At 43.2% G+C, this 8,969-nt stretch overlaps 1 protein-coding gene across 2 annotated transcripts in view; it reads left to right on the top strand.

Annotated features, from left to right (window-relative positions):
• The first annotated feature begins 2,442 nt into the window (after positions 1–2,442).
• Positions 2,443–8,969, top strand: part of PPARG (peroxisome proliferator activated receptor gamma) — a 128,146-nt gene continuing 121,619 nt past the window's right edge. The window contains exon 1 of one of the 2 annotated variants that reach the window (XM_059076110.2): positions 2,443–2,533. The gene's annotated coding sequence lies outside the window, so the exon portion shown is untranslated. Of the gene's footprint in view, positions 2,534–3,446; positions 3,542–8,969 lie in introns of those variants that run through there. The other variant, XM_067043409.1, reaches the window with a different exon arrangement.

The raw sequence follows: 8,969 nt of genomic DNA, 5'->3' as shown, positions 1-8,969 counted from the left end.
TTGTTTACCTATTTTATATATAGTAGAAAATCGCTTTTTTTTTAATCTGGAAGAAAGTTTAGAAAGTATTCAGATCAACTCTAAAGTGTTGCACCAGTTATAAGTTCACTGTGGTGGGATTCCATTTAGTCAATATTGTTGAATTATGAGTATTTCGCCACGAAAAGCAGATTGGCCCTACCTCACACCATACACAAAATTTAACTCAAAATAGATCATAGACCTAAATGTAAGAGCTAGACCTATAAATTTGTGGCCACCAGAGGTGGGAGGAGGGAGAATTAAAGGAGGGTGGTCAAAAGGTACAAACTTCCAGTTATAAAATAATTTAGTACTAGAGATGATGGATATTCACTAAACTTACTGTGATAATCATTTCATGATGCATGTAAGTCAAATCATTATACTGTACACCTTAAAGTTACACAGTGCTGTATGTCAATTATATCTCAATAAAACTGGAAGAAAAATAATTTAGTACTAGAGATGTAATACACAACATGATAACTATAGTTAACACTGCTGTATGATATACAGGAAAGGCATTAAGAGATTAAAGCCTAAGAGTTCTCATCACAAGGAGAAAAAAATTTTTTCTTTTCTTTTTATTGTATCTATAAGAGATGATGCATGTTAACTAAACGTATTGTGGTAATCATTTCACAATGTATGTAAGTCAAACCATCATGCTGTACACTTTAAACTTATACAGTGATATATGTCAATTATTTCTCAATAAAAGTGGGGGAAAAAACTCTGTCAAACTAAAAATCATTGGATTGTACATTTAAAATGTATGGTATTTAGGGACTTCCCTGGCTGCCAATGCAGGGGACACGGGTTTGAGCCCTGATCTGGTAAAATACCACATGCCGTGGAGCAGCTAAAGCCGTGTGCCACAACTACTGAGCCTGCGCTCTACAGCCCGCAAGCCACAGCTACTGAGCCCACGCACCTAGAGCGCGAGCTCCGCAACAAGAGAAGCCACCACAATGAGAATCTCACGTATTGCAAGGAAGAGTGGCCCCTGCTCGCCACAACTAGAGAGAGCCCACGCGCAGCCATGAAGACCCAACGTGGCCATAAATAAATAAATAAATAAATAATTTTTTTTAAAAAAAGAAGAAGTGGGATGCATGCAGTACTTCTATGCTGGAGTGTAGCATGCTGAGCCGTGTCAATCTGACCACCTAAATGATAGGCAAGGAAATGGCGTTTTTCAGTGATAAAATGGTCGTCTTTGAAGTCCCTATTCAGCTGTGGCTCTTAACTTCCTATTTTATGGGACAGGTGGAGGGCATGAATCTATTGAATTAAGCTCTGAACCTTCTCCAGGTGATAAGCATCCTCATCATGTTTTACTTTAAACTGCAAACAAGGACCAGCTGCCCTAGAGGAAAAAGAACTCCCATCCCCAACCAATTAAGACGCTAAAGGACTGGAGCAAGTAATCCTGGGCAAGTAATTGATAAGCTTCTTGAAATCAAGTTTTCATGCGCCTTTGCTCCCCAAGGACGGCCAGGCCCAGAACAGGATGTTCAGTAAATGGGATTGAAAACAGGTAAGGAAAGTCAGGCCTCAAATCCAGAAGACTAGGGGGCTTTCTGGCTGGGCATCTATCAACCCCCTTTGGACGGGTCGCGATAAAGGGAGCGGCAGGAAACGAAGCTGCCCAGAGTCCCCCTGGTCCGTGCACGAGGAAGCTCGACCCCAAACTGCTCCTCAAACTGCAAACTGAAGATTGCCATGCCCCGCGTCCCGCCCCAGCCCCGCACCATGTGTCTGGGTCCCGCAGCGTAAAAAACACGGCTGAAGAAGTTTAAAAATTCTGTCAGAGGTTAATGAATACTTAAAATTTTTGCAATTAAAACTTTGTCGCTCTAAGTGAATAATGAATACCAGTGGGAAGTACAAACGCGAAAGGGGGGGGGAGCAGAAAATGTGCAGCGCCATTGGGTAGGGAACGAAAACCAGGTGATCCTAAATATGTTCTTCTTTCTTTTTCTTTCTTTCTTTTTTTTTTTTTTTAAGAATGTCATCGAAAAGAACTCGAGGAAGAGAACAAAACAAAACAAAACACCCGCAGACCACCGTGCGAGGGCGAGACCCGCGGGCCTGGAGAGGGAGGGCAGCTCCGGAACTCCACACCTCGGCTCTCCCCGACGTGACCGTGGGCATCTTCCTGGGCTCCGGCCGGTGCCTCCTCAGGGAAAATGGGACCATTTCTGGGTCGCCTCCCAGCGGCGGCTGTGAGGAACAAGCGAGGCCGGGCGCAGAGTAGGCGCTCCGGGGAAGGTGGGCGCGGCGAGCAGGAGTCCTACTGTGCGCCGGGCGGCGGCGCCCCGGCCGCTCCCCTCCCCCTCGAGCGCCCCCGCCCCGCGCCCCCGCCCCCGCCCCCGCCCGCCCCCGGCCCGGCCTGGCTCTGCCGCTGCAGGCGGGGCCGACCGCACTCAGAGCCCGCGCCGGAGCCGCCGCCTGGGGCGCTGGGTCGGCCGCCGGGACACCGGAGCGGAGCGCCAGGCCACCGCCGCAGGTCAGAATCGGGCTGTCAGGGGCGCTCGGGGCAGCGGCGCCGGGCGGGGGCCCGTGCACGGAGGGGCTCGCCGAGGGGCGCGGGGCCCGGAAGGACCCGCGCTGTGGCGCGCTCCGGGGGGCAGGGGCGACGGGCTCTCGGACGGAGGGGCCCCGGGCGGACGGCTCGTGGTCCGAGGGCACCGGGGCTGACAGGTCCCGGCTGAGGGTCGCGCCCTGAGGAGACGTCCCGGCGCAGCGCTAACACACAGGCGGCGGAGGGCACGGGCTGCGCGCGAGGCGCGCGCGGGAGAGCGGCGGTCCGCACCGGCGACGCGAGCCCGTGCGCCCCGCGCGGCCGGGACGGGCCCCTCGGCGCGCGCCTGCCCGGGGATCTGAGAGAACCCGGGTCTCCGAGCCCCGGCGAAAGTGCGCAGGGTCCGAGAGCTGCTCCCGGGGTCGTTTGGGCCCGGCACGGGATCCCGTGCGGGTGCGTGCCGCGGCCACGGAGTCCGGCTCCAGCACCCAGTGACCATTGCGGGGTCGTGGTGACAGTTCAGCTAGGGGTGCACTTGGGGGTCACCCAGCCTCGCTGCCCTTAAGCACTTTGTTGGCGGTGGGCCGAGTGGAAGGGCCGGGGATGGGGTCTGGCTTGCCGGGGGCGGGGGGGATGGAGAGCGCGGCCCCCTCCCACCCTCGCAGTGGTCGGGAAGATGGCCCGCCGGCGCCTTGGTTCCTCCACGTGCCAGGCTCGACTCCTGCTCTTCGGAGCCTGACTGGGGTAGGTGGAGGTAGGGCAGCTTAACCGAAGTCTCTGGTCCCTCCGTGTAAGGGGTGGAAAGTGGGTGTGTATTTGTGGTACTTTCTGTCTCGGTATTTGGGGAGGAGCCTGAGGTAAGGAGGCAGAAACTGGGAGTAACCTATCTGCTGGTTTTATATAAGGTCACTTGTTAGGTAAAGAAGGGGCCTTTACCTCTGCTGGTGATCAGAAGACTGCGTTTCTAAATTCTTCTTAACTCCCATTGCTTAGGTGAGTCGGCTTACTGCGACTGCCCTTTGTTGAAATGTGTCGGTGATGCGTCCAAAATTTGCAAGATGATGATCATGATGGTCGTGGTGATGATATTATGTCGTTATTATTTTGTTGTGCTCTTGTTTTACCGCGAGAATTTCATTCACTTGGGTCTGAGAATAATGGTTGGGAAAGTAGTGTCAATTATTTTAGGAAGCATAAAGTAAAAAAAAAAAAAAAAAGTCTGTCATGAAGAAGCTGAAGTTTTCTTCTTTTCCTTTGAAAATTGGGGTCAAAATGTAAAATTCATTTGTATAGATCATCGTCTGAAAACAAAACCAGGCAAGATGACTAACTGAGTTGTATGAAAAACTCGATTTTAAAGTACATTATTTTCATGTTAACTGTTTTTATCATTCATGAAATACATTGTAACTGGAGCTATTGAGAGAGCAATGACTAACACCCTTTAGAAGGAGCTGGGCAGATCTTGGACAGATCCCAGGTATTCGGTGGCCGTCTTCTTGTTCATAGCTAAGTGATCACTCGCTGACTGAAAACAGGACCTCCTGATGGTCTAGATGATTTAGAAAACCCTTTTGGAACAGAGACTGACATGGACACTCATTGCAGCTTCTTTCTAAAGAAATACCTTCCACTCCTGTGAAAGTTCTGTAGAAAACACTCAGAGATGCTACCAGTTAGCTTTTGCAGTGATATTTCAAAAGATCTTTTTTCAAGTTTGAAAACAGTTTTTGCGTTGTCTGTTTTCAATCAGATTCACTCTGAAGTTAATATGGCACCATAGTATTCTTTAATATACAAAATTATAAAATGAATGCTGTTAGCTAAAAAGTGAGGTTTGTTACAAAAGCATCCTTTTTGTCTTAATGTGTACTTCTCATCATCCTCCTTTATTTAAATTATAATATGACACTTCACTTGCCGATGATTATATCTTAAATTTAAAGGTCTTAGAATCAATTAGTGACCGACTGCTCAGTCTTTTGCAAATCAGTAGAAGGGGGGAAAAACCTGGTGATTTAATTTTGAAATCGGAACTTTTTCATGTTTAAAAGTTTGTTTCTTGCTTTTATGATAACTGCTATGAAAACATGGCATCAGTGAAGTATAAAGTTTTGGAGAATTCCAGGCTAAGGTTTTGGGGCCCTTTTTTTCATTCTTTTAAATTTAAAAGAATATAATTTCTTTTTGTAATTAAAACTAAAATATCCACCAGCGTTCTCTTCTTTATTAAACTTAGACTACCTTGAAAATAGTTTTGCAATTGGCATTTTTAATAATTAAATACAATATTTTCTTTGACGGGACTAGTTTCCTTACTGTTCGTTTCTTTATATATTTTTCAGAACTACATTTTAAAAACCATTAAATTTTAATTTTTTAAAAATCACAATATTCATTCCAAAATCCCTGTGACATTAAAGTTGTATTGTCCCTGCGTATTAAAATTTATACAGGGAAAAAAAGTATGACTTTAGGAGTATGCGTTAGAAATAATACATTACTGATCACAGCTAATTGCTCTTAGTAAGTTATACTACTGTAAACAAATGCTTATTTTTCTCTTCTGTAATTCTCTGAAAATAAGGATGTTTGCCACTAACCCTAATTATCAAGATCATTATGTATTCGAAAGCTGTGTGAGTGGTACAGCTGTGGAAACATACACAAGTATTAATAATACATTTCATTTAGTTTTCAAATTGTGAAATGGTTTTTAATAACGGGAGACTTTCATGAAAACAATATTAAAATAATACTTTACAAATGTCTTTTATATCCTGGTCTATTACTTTCTCTTCTTTCATAGGATTTATATATGCCCAATGGGTAGGACAGAAAATGTTGGTCATTCTAATTTGTGGGTGTTCTGCTGAATTCACTGTCACTTGAACTTGGAAATATAATAATGCCATAAGGTGTAGCAAATATACCGGAAGAATTTTTTGGTCTCATAGGATTCCACTAAATAAATATCAGCTGTAGAGGATTTCTTTTTTAAATCACTAATCAAGAAAACGTGTTATGTCACCAGTCTATAGGCGTAAACATATGCCCCCTGACACCTTCAAAATTGTTAAACTGAATTTCTAACTTGCTTTTCTTATTTTTCCTAACAGATCTTCTCATGAGGGTAGCTGACCTCTCTTAAGGCCCTGTCCCTTTCTCTCTTAAGGCCTAAAAGCAACAAAAAGGGCAGCGATTTAAAATGCTTATTACAAAGGTCCTTTGAAACCCATCTAATTTGACTCCACAAAAGTACAGTAAGATCTGTAAATAACCACCTTGCTAGCATAGATAGCCCCTGTGTATCAACATTCAGTTAGCTTCATAGCTTTCTAGATAAAATTTTCAAATCGAAGATTATTTGTAACCTTCCTCGGCTTTGTTGTTTACTATTTGTATTGTATCACAATACAGAGGTAGGCTTGGGGGAGTTATATGGCATATCTTTTGAAGCTTATTTAGTAAAAATGTTGTATTTTAATTTTTATTTACCTACAATACTTACGTAGGTTCTTGAAAGGAAATCAGCTCAAATAAAATAGACCGTATTTGGGGGAAAGCTTTTGGAGATGTTAAGACAACAGCTATCCCCGATAATAGTATATACTTAAATTATTTTTTTATTTTACAAAACAGATTTATATAGTCTAAATATTTTTCTTCAACAGTCAATGCACACCTATGTTTTAATAACAAATATTTAATTCAGAATGTGAATGTTTACATTTTTAACCATTTTAATTATTATAGTGAGGCAAGTCACTTATCCATTCTAAATCTCCATTTCCTAATCAATGAAATGGGCAAAGTACTGCAATTATTGTTCTGTGCTCTTTTTTTTGTATGATTTTAAGACTTTATCAGCAAACCTGTGTATCTTAAATGATATGACCTTGGCCCTGAATTTAATTGAGCTAATACTTTTCCAACTATTTAGTTCACCCTAGTATTAATTTTGAGATTATTGTTAAGAATGAACTGAAGATAATGCTTGCCGTGTGGTGATCAATTTATAAAATGTTTCTGAAATGAGAAATTTCATCATTATTCAGTTTAAAACTATTATATTTCCTATTCTCTGGTGACTTCAGACAAAAATCAGCCTAGGAATTATTTTTGTTTTACTGATAATATCTCTGTGAGTCCTGTGTAGACACAGTGTATATCTTTTCATGTCAGTTTCTATGTCTAATGCGTTTAGAAGGTGTAGGCTGTGCTTTTATTTGATAAAGTTCTATTCTTTACATATTTTTATGGTGTGCCCTGTGAATACTTAATGTGTGTTTGTTTTTTAGTGAGGCCTATGATCCTTCAGATCAAAAGACATTTTAGTTTCACAGCTTAAAGACTACATAGTGACTGTGCTTGTCATAAAACTTGGGGCTCTTTCTAAGAAGCTGCAGCCAAAAAATAGACTTAGTGGCTTGAAAAGTGAATTTGCCTCCTAAGAACCCAGCAGTTTCCTAGTAGGGACTCACTGGAAAAGCATATAATTAACTGTGCATCATCCAAACAATAAATTTTAAGTTCTCCTTATGGATTGTTAAATAATCCATCTTATTGTCTCCTTTGCAAGCAAGTAAGGGCCTTGGTTCCAGGCCTGAACCCCTCACCCCGTTCGCTGAGTATGCAGCTACAGAGCCCAAGTGGGGACCTAACTCAAAGGATGGGGGGGCAGAGGGCAAAGAAAGGCTTAGGCCAGTGCCTGTAGATGAGTGGTCCATGTTTTCGGTGGCTTCCCCTCTGCGGGTGGGGAGTGGGGAGCAGCCCTAATTTCCACTCTCTTCACGGCCTAGTTTGGCTTTCTCGGAGCCATTGCTATACCTTCAGCTATTCCAGTGACGAGGCCATTCTCAACTTGAAAATCTTTGGAGGGACCGGGTGCAATGAGATTGTTTTCTCTACTGTGATTTCTCAGATGTAAAGGAAAGAAATGAAGTCATCGATTCATGTACCGTGAATCATTTGCAACAGAGATTTAAAACCTTACAGGGAGGATTTACACTCAATCCTGTAATAGTTTAGTTCAATTTGCTTCAGTGTCTTGTTTAAGAAACATTTTTCTTCCACTTCACTGGTTTTTAGAAAATAAATTCATTGCTAGTTTTAACTGATTTTTTAAGGAGCACTTTAATTTGTGGACTCATCTAGGAGAATTGTAATATGTGGCTAAGCCTCTCTGAGACAGATTTCCTGACCTTCTGGGAAGAGTTCAGATTAGCGCAGACCTGGGGTGAGAAGTCTGCACAGTTTACCGCAGATAAAGAGAAGGTAGATAGGAGGGAGAAAAGTAGGGAAATACCCTGAGTGGGAGTGTAAGAGATCAGCGTGTGCTCACTTCCCACACGCGGCAGGTTGCACAGTAACTGCACAGACACCTGAATGAAAGGGTTGTTTTCTAAGAATTTACCCTGCCCCTCGGTGACATCATAGACTTTTAGGACAGCTTTAAATTCTAAAGTAGCCACTTAGCACTGTTTCTCTCTTGGGCTCTATAAGTTGCTTCAGGAGAGAATCTGGGAAAGTGAATGCAAAGAGGATATTCTTATCCTGCGTGTTTACGGAGTAACAACTCTTCCTTTACAGTGAAGGCGATGGGGAAACATACCTATCAGACTGCCAGGGGCAACGATGAGGTGCTGGAAAGAACTCCTTAACCTTGACCCCTCCCCACTGGCCGTCATTTTGCCGCCAACACCATCTGAGTCCTCTGAAAATTTGGAGTCCACTTGCAAAATGCCAATACTTCCAGTAGGGTTAATTCTTTAAGACATCCTCAGCAAAAATTTGAAAGGTTCGTTCCTGGTTTGCTTGCTACCTGCAAGCAAGGCTTTTAAGGAATAGTAAACACACTTGGAATTTGAAAGACGGGATCAGGAGAAGGAAAATTAAAATTAAAGTGATTCATGTCCCCAGTTCTCCATGAACCAACCTTCATGAAACCAAATATGAAAATAGCCACTTGAAATAGCCGTGATAAGAAGGGATATGTTCTTCCACACATGCATTTGTTTTTCTCTTAAAAATCAACACCCGAGAATTCCCTGGTGGTCCAGTGGTTAGCGCTCTGTGCTCTCACTGCCAGTGGGCCCAGGTTCGATCCCTGGCTGGGGAACTAAAATCCCACAAGCTGTGTGGTACAGGGGGGGGGGGGGGGGGGGGAAGCATGCATTGTAATTCTTCCTTGAACCATTTTTTTCCTTCAGAAAAACAAATTGTCATTCCTAAATGTCAGTTTATCTAAGAAATCTTATCAAATTTAAGGCCAGGAGTTAGTAGTTGGTTAATGTAATTAGATATCTGAATATTACCTCTCGCTATGTCTTTTCTCTGTGACGTTTAACAAATTATGTAATCTCTTCATGAGTTAGTTCTTCCAGACTTTGTTTTGTTTTGTTTTTTGTGTGTGGTACGC

Source organism: Kogia breviceps, chromosome 10, assembly GCF_026419965.1.
Source record: "Kogia breviceps isolate mKogBre1 chromosome 10, mKogBre1 haplotype 1, whole genome shotgun sequence".
In the NCBI taxonomy this organism is placed as follows: Eukaryota; Metazoa; Chordata; class Mammalia; order Artiodactyla; family Physeteridae; genus Kogia; species Kogia breviceps.
The sequence above is the reverse complement of the archived record's forward strand: the minus strand, read 5'-3'. Positions and strand labels throughout refer to the sequence as shown.